Here is a 13,048-nt window from a genome sequence, read left to right as displayed (position 1 = left end):
CTCCCAGCAGGCCCTGTCCAGCTGTGTGACAGCAGCGTCTGCAGCCACACTGAGGTCTCCGTGGCCTCTGCGTGGGGCTGAGTCCCCACTCCCAGGCAGGGCCCAGCCTTGCAGCCAAACCATCCTTATCAGATGCTGGGAGGCCAGGGGGTGACGCGTGTGAGTGTCTCAGTGCCTCTTAATTTTACAGCCTCTTGTGGAAGTCGCCTCTGATCTCCTGGCCGGCGTGTGACTCCGGGCAAACAGCTGTGCTCGGGTTAATGGACTCCGATGGTTTGCTCTGAAACCTTTGATGTTGACCCTTCCCTGTGAACGAGTGTCAAAGAAAGACTTTAATAACTTGCTCTGTAACTTAGAAGCGTTCGAGATCACACCATTAATCCCTGTTTTCCATAGTTGGCAGAAAGCTCTAAGTACCTCGAATACTTTCTGAATCTGACAGTTTTAATTATTTCCCTGCACCACTATTGATCCGGCAACTCAGCCCAGGACTTTGAAGGAAGGCCTTTGTCGATACCCATTGCCAATACCAGAGCCAATCACTCCTGGGCCAAGGGTGGGGTCTGCGGGCTGGGGCAGGGGGGCTGCAGGAGCCGTGGCTGTGACAGCAGCTGCGTCCTGTGTCGGCCTCTGTGGGCAGCTCTCCCGGGGCCTTCCACGTGCGGGTGAGGGCTTTTCTTCTGAGACCCACGCTGCTAATGTGAGCACGGGGCTGGAGGGGACTAGTGAAGAGAGAAATCCTCACACCCTCGCACAGTCCCCTCCCCTGAGATAAACAGGCATTAACACGTTGCTATGCGCCCCCTTCCCCCCACATACGTGTACGTATACAGCTGAAAACCAGAACACGCCTGGAGGGCTGGACCCATCCATCGGACCATAAATGAGATCACCCGCTTTTATTTTTGTGCTGCTCACGTTTTTCCCTTTCCTGTTGTATTTTAGGACCTGTCCATCAGCACACAGACCCGGCCCTGTAAGGGTGATGCTGCAGGGTGCCCTCGCCCACAGCTACACCTTCAATAATGAACACTGTCCCTCCTGAGGGACACTGAGTGTGTCTCCTGGTTTTAGTAGTGAACTTGCTGCTGCAGAGACGTTTGGGGGAGGTGTCTTTGCACATGGTGTGAGGATTCCCCAGCAGTGGCACCTGGAGAGAAGAGAATGCCCTCCAGAAACACTCGCCCTGTGACACGCTGGGGCAGCTCGCAGGGGCATGACCTCCCCAGACCTCACCTGCCCTGAGTGAGGCGGGCTGCGTCCTGCGGTTGTGAGTCAGACACACCCGCTCCCTTCTCAGCTTCCCTTCCCAGGTGGAGATGGCCTCTGTTTGTTCCCCATTTAATTTTTCTCCTGTGACTCTTGCTTGTTTCCCTACTATTGCCTTTTTCTTTATCTTTCTGGGTGACCTCTAACCCACTGTGAACGTCACTCATTGATTTTACATATACAGCGAATTTTTTATATTATTTCTACTCATTGCTTACGATGTCATTTCTACCGGGTATTTTAATTTTCATGTTGACAAATCTGTCTTTTTTCACTCAAATCCGAGTTCTACATGTTACTCAGAAGGGAATTTTTTGTTGTTGTTATTCATTGATTGTGGTCTTTATTTGTCCCCGATAGGCTGTGATGGTCTCAAAACATTTCATGGAAACTGTGACCTCAGGGCCACTTGGCATGAGACCTCCATCCCACACCGAATTCTCGTGTGTGCGTGGGCTTCCTGTGTTGTATTATTCTCTCTTCTACCAACAGGCCTATTTTTACTCCGGCACCACAGTGTTGTCTCTTGAGTTCAGTATTGCACAGTTTTCCTTGATATCTGGTTGGAAGCCTGTCTGCATTGTTCTTTATCTGTATTTTCATGCTTAGACTTGCCAATTTTCTATTTCATATATAGTTAAGATTAAATTTCACCAGGCATAAAATTGGGATTTTGATGAAAATTGCCTTAAATTTACACAGTAATTTGGGAAGAGTTTGTATCCTTACAGTAATAAGTCTCCCCCATGAAAGCACACTGTAGCTCCCCATTCAGACGGGTCTTCTTTATGTCTTTTCAGTAATGTTTATAACGTCCTTAAATACAAATTTTGTATTTCAAATATTTTTCTGGATAGTCTGAGTTTTCCATCGCTAATAAGAATGTGGTAGACATATGCTATTTTCCACTCAGTCATTGTAGGCCTGGAGTAAAGCTCTTGGTTGGGGCATTTTGGTCTGATACCTAGCCACCTTCTGTATCTTGAAATCGTTCTAGTAATTTCCACTTCATTCTGTCGGATTTTCCAGATACTCCCGTCCCATTGGTTCATAATGACATACTTGTGAAAAGCATCTTCCTTCAAAATGCCTGCAGCTCTTTTGTCCTGTGTGATTGCAGTGAAGACTCTGTCTCCTCGTGTGACTCCAGACCCTTGTTTCTTGTTCATTAATCCCACAGTTTCCTCAGGAGCCTCTATTGTACGCTAACCCATGCTCCAGGTCCTGGCGGTACCGAGCGGCTAAGTCCCTCCCTGCTTAGAATCTGGGGGCCAAAGAGCCAAAGGAGAGGAACAAAGGAGGTGCATTTCCTTATTAACCTGTTAAAACTTGTTAAAATTAGATGGGCATATAATCCATGGAATGCTTTTGGTGTTTATCGAGATGCTAACGTGTTTTATTTTCTCTAATTAATTAATGCACATGAATAAATCCTAAAGTTGAAAAATGCTTGTGTTTCTCATCTAAAGCCTTTTGAGTTGTGATGTATTATTTTTTAGTACCTTGTTGGAACAGCTTTCCATCTCCTTCGGAAGTTCTAGAGGGTTTTGCCTGTTAAATGTGAGGTTTCGTGGAACATACCTACTTACCATCTGCACCTCATGCCTGTGAAACATTGCCCATTGATGGTTTTGTACGTCTTTTTGAAAATTTACCCTCTTAGAGTTACTTTCACTTTTTTCAAATAGTTTTTCTCATTTACATTTCCCTAAGTATTGTATATTTCATTTAGCGTTTAAAATTTACCATTCCATAGTTGTATTATTTTCTTAAAATTATTATGTCTCTCTTTTAGATTTACCATGTTTATTTTATTAGAATTTCAAGGAAGGAGCTCTTGATTTTGCTGATCAAGTCTACCTGTTAATTTATTTGTTCAGCTTTATTGATTTTTAATTCATTTTTATTTTTTCAGCTTCTTTGAGATACACTGGACATATAATAACAATTGACATTCAAATCGCTCAGTTTGAGGCGTTTTGACATATGCATAGACCTGTGAGACCGTCACCATGATCCCGAAGGCAGTCACGTCTGCACCACCACCACCACCACCCCCAGTATCCATCCTATTTCTTCTCCTCTGAGACGCCAAGTTTTTTGTTTTGTTTTGTTTTGGTCTTTTCACACTATCCTACAAGTCCCCAAACTGCTTATATTTTTCAAAACTTTCCCCCCCTTTCTGTTGTTGCAATAATTTCCATTAGTCTATTTCAAGTCAATTTCTCTTTCTCCTGTCACCTCCATTTCGGTGTGGAGCCCACACACTGAGTACTTTATTTTTGCTACTGAAGATTTCAGTTCTAAAATGTATATTGGATTCTTCTTTATAGCTTCTGTTTCTTGGCTGGTACTCTGTTTCCATTTGTTTCAAGAGTGTTCGCCCTTACTCCTTAGCTCACGATGAAAATAGTTGCTCCCAAGTCCTTGTCGGTTAATCCAGATAGCTGTGTCTTCTTGGGTGTAGCTTCTGTTCGTTGTTCTTTACCCTTGTTAGCTGGACATTTTCTCTGGTGCTTGGTATGCTGAGTGATCTCCGGTTGTGTTCTGGGCATAGTCAACACTGTTCTGTGAGTCTTTTACAGCCCAAGGTGGATGCTGACTTCTGTGTGTTCGGCTCGTAAAGGAAATCCAGATCACGTTCAGGCTTCAGGTTCCAACCTGCCGTCTGCGCTCTGTGGTTCTGACATCAGTCCAGTGACATTCACATCAGCCCATGTGTCACCCACCCCATGGGCACCCCAAGACCCGGGCAGTGGTTCGCCTCATAGCTCAGCTCTCACAGTCTTAGCTGGCTTTCCAGAGTCAGATCCACACATGCACAGCTCGGAAGCGAGTCCGGGGTTTATACACCACTTTGGGGACTCACTTTAAAGTCCCTTCTCGTCACCATGTCTGCAACACATTCCAGGCCGTAGACTTCCATTCCTAGGCTGGGCCAGAAAGCCGTGGCTTGTTTCCTGGTCCCACCATCCATGTGCTGTGACCACCCCTTCATCGGGGCCCAGGTGTCAGGAGGACAGGAAGAGGAACAAACAATGGGGATCACCAAACAACTTTGGGGTCTTAGCTCCTCTATCAGAGAGAAAGGCTGCCCCCCGTCCCCCTTCAGAGTTGCAGGTGCCCACTGGTGGTCCTGCTGTCATTGTGCTGCCACTGTCACTTCTGTCTGAGATGTGGGGCTGGGAAAAACAATCGGGCTTTTCTCCCCCTCTGTCTGATCCTCACAAAACCCACCCCACTCCTCTTACTGAAAGCAGCAGCCTGTCTTGGGGGGTCTTTCTCTCTGTACTCAGGGTGCCTCTCCAGGTTTTGTGCCTCCTTTGCTTCAGGCTGGGGATACTGGCAGGGAGAGGTGGGACTCACAGGTGGTTTGGTAAAACTCGGGTCTTTCTCACCAATCCATTGCTACCATCCCCTTCTCAGTCCCCAGGTAGCAGCTCCGGGCACTCCTTCCAGGCTCAGGTGCTTTCAGGGTGACAAGGTGCAGTGAGCTTCTGCTAAGGGCCAGGAACCCTGCCCGGGCAGGTGCAACTGGGTTCCCTTTCTGTCCTTATGAGAATGATTGAGCATCTTTCCCCGTGATTAATGGCGATTTGCATTTATTTCCTGTGTTCGTAGCGCCAGTTCATTATTCTAACTGAATTTGGTCTCTCCCTTTTTTTTCTTCATTATTTCAAAAGGCTCTGTCTACATTAAGGATAATTACTGTCTATCTGTGATAAGCCATGTAGTTTTCCCAGTTTGCTATGCTTCCTTGTACTTTGCTTGTTGTGTTTGTGCCGGGCAAAGGTGTCTTTATCTTTTATATAATCGAGGTAAATCCTCCATGTGATAACCGAGCTCATTTCTTCTAGTACCTGTTGGTTGGTTTTTTACAGTTTTCAACAGTTTGGAATTCATCCTCATTATATAGTGTGAGAAATGGATCCAACTTTGCCGTTGCCTGTGAATACCCAGTTACTCTATAGGGCTCATAAAAGTCTGTGTTTCTTCTGCTGCCCAAGGTGCTGTCTTTACTGCATATTAAATTTTCATGTGTAATTGTGTCTATTTCTGGGCTTTCCAGTCTCTTTCTATTCATGCACTGACACCTTCTTTTTATAACCATAGAGGACTCGTGCTGTGTTTTACTATTTGACAGATTAGCCCTCTACCTACTGCATTTTATTTTAGGGTTTTCTTGGCTAGTTTTGTTTTTGTTTTTTTCCTGATAAACTTTGTAAGCGACTCCTTTACCTCTAAAACAAAAACAAAAACAGATGGAATTGGATGGGAACTTAAAAAAAGTGACGTGTATGTAATGGAGATTTTCTATCCCAAGCGTGACCTTTCCCTTTTTTCCAGTTTACTTCTATGGGATTGCTTTATAGCATCCTCAGCGTGGTCAGTAAATGGAGCAGTCTCACTTACAGGCTCGTCCCTGGAGCGACAGGACAGGACAACGTAAACGCTGCTGGGGGACTTCTTGGTTTTATCAGAGAAGTGGCGTCAACCGTGGACTTTGGTGTTTGCCATGCAGTCTTTCCTGTGACTCTCCAGTGTGTCACCCACCAGCTGTGGCATTTGGGTACGTTCCTGAGCCTCTCGTGCCTCACGACCCACGTCTGTGGAGTGGGAATAAGCTTCCTCGTTCCACCCTCAGCACTTTTTCTCTCGCACTTGTCGTAGTCGTGTCCCCGTCCTAAGTCTTTTAAAGTCATGTTTTCACAGGTAGATACTTTTGGGGAAGAACACACTCAAGAGTTGGTGTTCTGATCCCTCGCCGCATACAATGTGTTCTATTCCGGGCTGAAAGTTGAAAATAATAGATGGCATTCTTATGTCGGCATTTGGTATTCTATTATTTTGAACCTTATTTCTGAAAGACAAAGTACATGTATTTACGTAATTGGATTCTTATCTGAAGGAAAAGGAACCTGCTAAAACTTGAGCGGTTTATTTGCCATTAATAAACACTTTCCTTTTGCCAGTATTTCAAGTAATGGCTTCCCCCAAAATATGGCCAAGAAAGATATTGCAGTGCATCCCCCTGCCATTTTTATTTTCTTCGTTTGTTCCCAGGTGGTATTCTTACACTCTTACGTGTAGGAAAAGAAAAGTAAAAATGAATTCTAGGTTTTATTTACAATACTATTAAAATGCTTTCATTAAGTATAACTTAACGGAAAACCTTTTATGTTTTCATTAAACTAATATTTATCAAGAGCCCACTTTGCACATATTTCCATTACATGCCAGGGGTGGCGAGTTACCCAAAAACTGTAGAATACTCCCGCTGGGGTCTACACGCTTGCGTTCCGGAGGCTAAGACAGCTGTGCCATAACCATGCAGCCAGGCTGCTTGTCTGTCCATCATCTCCAATCATCCATTGCCTTAGCCCTTCACCGTGTCATGTGCTGTCCACACAACATTTGCACCTGTCTGGATTCATCAGCCGTGGGTAGGACAGTCACTTCTGCTGGCACATACAGCAGACCCACAGGCAGGAAATGAGCATGTCCCACAGAGGGTCCGGTGGGGCGTGGGTGAAAAGGCCTCCAGAGAAGGGGACGCACGGAGGGGAAGTTGTGCCGCGTGGAAAGCAGGGCACTGTGGGCTCCTGACCCCCAAAGCTGTGACACATGCAGACACTGGAGAAACCCCTCATGAGCTCAGTCTAGTGTGTCTCGTGGGGGCCAAAATTAACTCTCTTTCCTCCTTTCTAGGTTCTTCTGGCTGGGCTAGGAATCAAATTAGTAATTAGGAGACAGAGTAACAGGAGAAAATGTCAAACTTATCACGGATGTACATGTGGGGGGCCGTAAGCATATGAGACTCTGGACACTTTGGCAGCTGAGGTTTACATGCCGTTCTGGACAAAAGAGAGGGAGGCGGGGGCTGGGATTGCGAAGGGAAAGCAGATCATTCACAGGTAGACGAGACCGAGCAAACGTGTGGTCAACAGGTCCTTGTTGGGACACCCAGAAATGGGGGACACGAGGGGTGTCCAGCCCTGGGCTCTGCTAGATCCCTCCTGTCGGCCATTTAGTTCATGCTGTGATGCTAAGGGGATGCCCCCTTCTGTGAGCAGGTGTTTCTACCTGGATTCCTTTAGGCAGGTGGGGGGGGGAGGGTGGTTAAAGCTCTTCCTGTGTTTTAAAATCCATATCCCGAAAGGCATATTTTGGGGTGGCAAACTTTGGTCCCCTCAGCTCCTGCAAGTGGGGGAGTGGGGCCCAGGACCAGGTGAGTCTGTGGGTGTGAAGTTACTGAAGAGCCAAATCGCCATGCAGAGAGCAGCTCCGTTGTTGAGACCAAGGGGAAGCAGACCGGCCCCTGGCCAGCCTCTCAGGCCGACACCACCACAGACATTGCAGAGGCCACCGTGTCCCAGCCCACGTGCTTCCCACTGGGAACACTGAGGGGCAGGACTCCCACACCACATGGACTTGATTCCTGAGGGCCGGTGGCCACCCTGTGGGGTGTCCAGGCTGCTGGGGTCCCGCGGAGGCAGGACAGCAGGCTGACCTCGGTCACCTGCTTCACTCCTCCAGGCCTCAGTGTCAGACAGACAAGGCCCCCAGGGCTCTTCATGAAGGCTTTTCACACCATTGTGTAAATGTTCATGTGTGTACACACACGGAGAGGGAAGGGCTCCTTTAAATAAGGTGCTTCAAGGACATTTCACCAAAATACTGGCAGATGCGTTTGTGTCTGAGTGTGGAGGCAGCTTCTCGCAGCCTGGAGGGCAAGGTGGGCTCTGGGCGAACAGGCACTGTGGTCCGGACAGCTGGGCTTGCGCCCCAGCTGCTTCCCTTCCCTGGACGTGAGCAGGCTGCAGCCCCAGTGCCCCACCTGTGGACGCGGCCAGTGACAGCACAGGCCCTGGGCTGTGGTGAAAAGTAATCGACACAAGGAAAGCAGGGCCTGAGAGTCACAGGTCCTGACAGCTGCAGCGCCTGCTCTGCTCAAAGCTGTCTGATCGGCCCGCATTGCCCCCTTTGATCCCACCAGGGAAAGCTGGTGCTCGAGATTCAAGGAAACTGGGAGGGTGTGTGTGCGCGTTCACGTGTGTGCACTCGTGCATGCGTGTGTGGGTGGGAGGGCAGCTTTCTCATGGACGTCCTTGAACTGGTGAGACATGGTGATTGGAGAGTCGGCTCTCCCCCGCCTGGGAGCCCAGCTGGTGGGAGAGCCTGTGTGCCGCTCGGCCCGTCTGCACTGGCTCAGTCTCCCTGCGGGTCTGGCACAGATCTGACACGGCCTTCTCAGGCCCTTTACCTGTTGGCAAAACTCAGAAATGTCACTTCTCTTTGTCAGAAAATGGAAATCAGGTCAGAAGGAACTCTCAGGCCTGTGGCATCTCTGGGGGGATGAGCCAGCCGCATCCTTAATGGGCATAATGGAATGTGGAATGCGCTGGAACACATGGGAAGAAATGAGGGTCACTCGCTGAGTGCAGCTAATTCTCCTGTCCCCAGGCCACGCTCGCAGCAGCAGTGACAGCAGATCTGCTCAACAGGCAGGAAACCAAAGGATTTAGAACTGCCCAGCTCTGCACGGCACAACGTCAGCAGGTCAGACCGCTGTGTCCACCCCGGAGCATTTGTGCACGTGTGTGTGTGTGTAAGCACACATGTGTACGTAAGTGTGGGTGGGTGTGCGTGAGTGTGTGCACATATGTGTGTGACTGTGCACGTGCGTGAGTGTCTGTGTGTGTATGTGTATGTGTGTGTGAGAGAGAGAGAGAGAGAGGGAGAGAGAGCACTGCTGTTCCCTTTGCCTTTCTAAGACTCGGTCCCTGGCCTGTGAACCAGTGCCAGCTGACCCGCTGTAGTTGAAGTGGCCCTGGCAGACCGGCTTACAGGGGACATAGGGTTTAACATCACGTGTGGTCGCCCCCAGCAAGGTGTGTGAGCGCTTGACCACGAGGCCCCAGGTGGTTTGCAACGTACCTGCTTAAGTCGTCCTTGTTTTGAGCAACTTTCCAGATCCTGCTCCTTCTCGTCCTTGGAAAAGGCTTGAGGGATGCCAGCTGGGTTCCCTCACTGCCCTGGAACAGGGACAGGCTCCTGAGACAGGGACCTGGAACCGTATGTGTCACAGTTCCCCACTGTGCCCAAGGGGAGGCCTCAGGATGGCTCATGCTGGAAGGAAACCGGTTCAGGACACTCCCAGGAGAAGAGTCACGCTGGAGGGTGTCACCTGCCTGTCTACCCTGTGGGTCACGTAGGAAAAAACTAAGAAAGAGTAAATTCTGCACTGAGGGTCCGACATCAGCATCAGAGGCTTTGCATAGCTCACAACCTTGTTTTCAAAGAATTATGTCAAGAGAGGCTCTGATTTACTGTCCAGGAACCCAGAGCTGCCCCTGCTCTGCCTGTGGAACATTTACGTGGCTTCCTGTCCCCCCCCACCCCACCCGAAGCCCCTGTCCTGGATTGCTGCAGTTGCATTATGCCCCCTGAGGGCGGAATGTCTTGTCTGTGCTGAAATCTTATTGCTCTTTCCTGACCAGTGTGGTCTGCAGGTCTGAGAGCTCCTGGCCAGCATGGGGGCAGGGCACAGCCAAACGGGGAGGGGGCCAGCGCCTGTGTGTGGAGTACACATGGCGTCCCCAGGAAGCTGCATGGGGGGGGGTCAGAACCCCCACCCCCACCCCACCCCCAGCACTGAGACCCATGTCTTACAGACAGGTTAGCTCTCCGTGGGGGTCACATGGCTGACTTTCAGCCTCTCCCCCATGCACATCCTGCTCTCACTGCCCAGGGCTGGGGAGGCTGGGGGTTTGTTCACCAGCACCTGGAGATGTGGGTGGGCCCTACTGGGCCCCACCTTGCCCCGCCAACCACCCTGGCCCCACCCACCCCCCTGACCCCACCCTGAGATTGGGCAGCTTCTCCCAGGCTCCGGAATGACCCATCCTGGGTGGAAGATTTCCCCAGGCGTGTGTGGTAGGGCGGCGATGGTGGTCGAGGTTAGATATTATCTGGGAGGTTTCTTAGGGTCTTCCTTCATCTCACTTCAGACCCCTAAAATCAGGCCTGGGGTACGGCTTCTCCTGGGGTGGGGTCTGTCAGGGGCGACCCAAACCTGTCAGCCTGGAGGTGCCTGGGGAAAGGGGGAGGCTGCTACTGGCATTTGTCACTTTTGTCACCAGGATCCAGGGACTTTCTGTACATGGAGAAGCTCCACAGGGCTTGTCACAGATGGGACAAGTGTGGGTCCCCTTCAATGTGGGCACCGACTCTGGGAGGTCATGTGCTGGGGTCTCGTAAGGGCAGATGTGGGCCCTGGCCACCCCAGGACCAAATACAGCGCCCCAGGTCTGTAGATGACTGTCCTCTGCCCCAGGTGGGGACCTGGGCCGAGGGTCCAAAGGTGGGCAGCCACGATGTCTTCCCCACAGACCGGTAGCTGGGACCCTTGAGCCCAGAGGCGGCCCCACGGCCACTGCACTGTGGTTGTCTGGTCCCCTTCTGCTTTATGGTGACGCTTCTGCTCCTTCTCAGGGTTTCCCAGAGTATGTGACACACAGGGCTTCAGGGAGCTGGCCGTCTGCTCTAGCTGGGGCTCACTCTGTCCCAGTGGGGCTGCCCACAGGTGGCACTAAGTGCTACTCTCACCGAGCAGAAGTTTTCAGAAAAGCGCTTTGCTATTTAAACCCAGGCCCATCGGCCAGACACACTGCACGGACATGAATGTGGGTGTGTCCGTGTAGACTTATGATGTGTACATAGAGACACAAACACACATGCACTTCCGGACGCTGGAGAGTCAGCATGTCAGGAACGAAAGCCACAGGGGCCAGTTGTCCCGGGTGCAGGCAGGTGCTAAGGGAGGAATGAGACAGGACACACAGGCTTGCTCTGGTCGGATATGTCATAACGCACTGTCCAGGGCTGGCTGGCCAGGGACGCCTGGAGCCCAGACACAGGGCAGGGAGGTGAGGGGACGGTCCAGGTCGGGACGGGAGGAGGAACCCCCAGACCAGCCTCTGCCGGATTGGCTCTCGTGGTTATTGCCAGAGTTAAAACCTGCACATTTGACTTCCTTCCATGCTTGTCTCCCTAGAGTCCCCCAGAAGCTGAGTGATCCTGGGAAATGTGAGCCAAGGGACATCTCCTTGCTCCTCCCCGGGTCAGCCTTCCAAGGCACCCGCCCGTCTCACTCCAGCCGTCTCCCCTCCCCGGGCTCTGGGTACTCTGGGTCCCGGAGTTACCTCAGGACCTTTGTACGGCTGCTCTCTCTGCCTGGTGTCTTCTGTCCAGTGACTTAGGCGTCCACTCCCTCCTCCCTACACGGGAATGTTACTCTGTGAGAAGCCCCTGGACACCTGGTCCAAAATTGAGCCCCTCCTCCCTGCCTTCCTCTTTTCCTGCTTTGTTTCTCTTAGCTGTGACCACCGTCTAAAGCGCTGCCTACTTTATGGTCTGTTTTGTCTCTGGCTGCTCCCCTGTTAAATGTAAGTCTCCTCAGGGCAGTGGCTTTGTTCACGGCTAGTTCCCCAGTAAGGGCTGGCACCCAGCAGGGATTCTGGTGTGAGATGAAGGACGGAGGAGGGGGAGAGGGAAGGAAAGAGGCCAGCGGAGGGCAGGTGGGAGGCCCACACCCCACTCAGGCCCCACACTGACTGCTGACAGCGCTGTCTGTGCTGCCAAACGCCCCTGGCTTCCGTGTGGACGGTGGGGTGGCCCTGCCCGCCCAGACCAGCCCCGCCCAGGAGCCAGAGACCTGAGTTCGCCCCAGTGCTGCTGTCGGCCAGCGTCTGGAGGGGGTGGGCCGGGGGACGTTCCCCAGGCACAAAACATAACTTTGTAAACCAAATCTTCTTAAAGAGCAGACAGCATTTAAAACCAATTTGAAGTCGAGGAATGTTCACACACGCACACCCCACGCATTTTAGCGGCCCCAACACTGTACCTTCCAAATCGTTTTATCCTGGTTTGAGCAGCTTCGCTCCATGGAAATGGCTTAATCGGATTCCTCTGTTCCTCGCAGGCGGGCGGCTTGGGGTGGTGTGTTTATTTTCCAGACTTGCTAGACTATATGGAAACAGACGGCTGTACCTGAGCCAATGTGCTGTCTGCACTGGGGGCAAGCACAGAACAGAGTGTACTATTTTGAGGGTGCCTGGCCAAGCTCCTCCTGTCCCCGTCCCAAGTGCCAAATCTCTGTGCATGCAGTGAATTCTATAGTTAGCGGCTGCCTCTCTCCTGTTCCGCTGCTATTTCAGACATGGTTCCTTTGGGGAGAAAGATGCGTGAGAATGCTCTGGGCGGACGATGTGCCTCAGATGCCTGGCTCCGTGCGGGGTATTTTCCACGTGGGGCTGATTGCTGGGACGCGTGACAGCGACAATAAGAGCTTTCATTTCGGGGGACCCGGAGTGAACGTGGCAAGTCGAACACTTGCAAGAATCTTGACAAGTAACTTAAAAACAAAGAACAGAGGTCAAAGCTGAGATTTCAGAGAAGTTTGGTGAATGGCGTCGTGCAGGCAACTGCCGGCAGTGATGAGGCAGAAAAGGGTCAATAACCGTGAACCTGGGGGGGAAGCCCAGGCCTGCATCCCCTCCCCAGGAATCCCCCAGGCTCATCCCCTAGAAATAAATCTAAATGTCTAAACCCTCCTAAAAAGAGGAGATAAGACCCAACTGGTTTTAACTGGTTCTGCACACATGCACAAACTGCCAAAACCTGCCCATTGGTTGAACTCTAGCTTAATTATAATGCAATTAGAATGGATTGAACATTAAGGCTTGTCCCCCCGCCCCGCCCCGCGGGGTTTTTCTGT

The 13,048-nt window shown here is 50.9% G+C and overlaps 1 long non-coding RNA gene across 5 annotated transcripts; it reads right to left on the bottom strand.

The window, feature by feature from the left end:
- Window positions 1–6,189: 6,189 nt before the first annotated feature.
- On the bottom strand, window positions 6,190–12,441 carry LOC109434896 (uncharacterized). 5 transcript variants are annotated; one of them, XR_012494201.2, is made up of 3 exons: window positions 12,176–12,438; window positions 11,475–11,549; window positions 6,190–9,305 (listed from the first exon to the last, which is right to left on the bottom strand). It is a non-coding gene; the product is annotated as an uncharacterized LOC109434896 (long non-coding RNA). The 5 variants fall into 5 exon arrangements; XR_016020330.1 differs by lacking the exon at window positions 11,475–11,549 and having other exon boundaries at window positions 6,190–8,533; window positions 9,208–9,470; window positions 12,176–12,429; XR_002135891.3 differs by lacking the exon at window positions 11,475–11,549 and having other exon boundaries at window positions 6,190–8,533; window positions 9,208–9,305; window positions 12,176–12,404.
- Between the last annotated feature and the right edge of the window lie 607 nt (window positions 12,442–13,048).

Source organism: Rhinolophus sinicus, chromosome 1, assembly GCF_057876585.1.
Source record: "Rhinolophus sinicus isolate RSI-liver-muscle chromosome 1, RSI-T2T, whole genome shotgun sequence".
NCBI lineage: Eukaryota > Metazoa > Chordata > Mammalia > Chiroptera > Rhinolophidae > Rhinolophus > Rhinolophus sinicus.
This window is presented reverse-complemented; position numbering and strand designations above follow the sequence as displayed.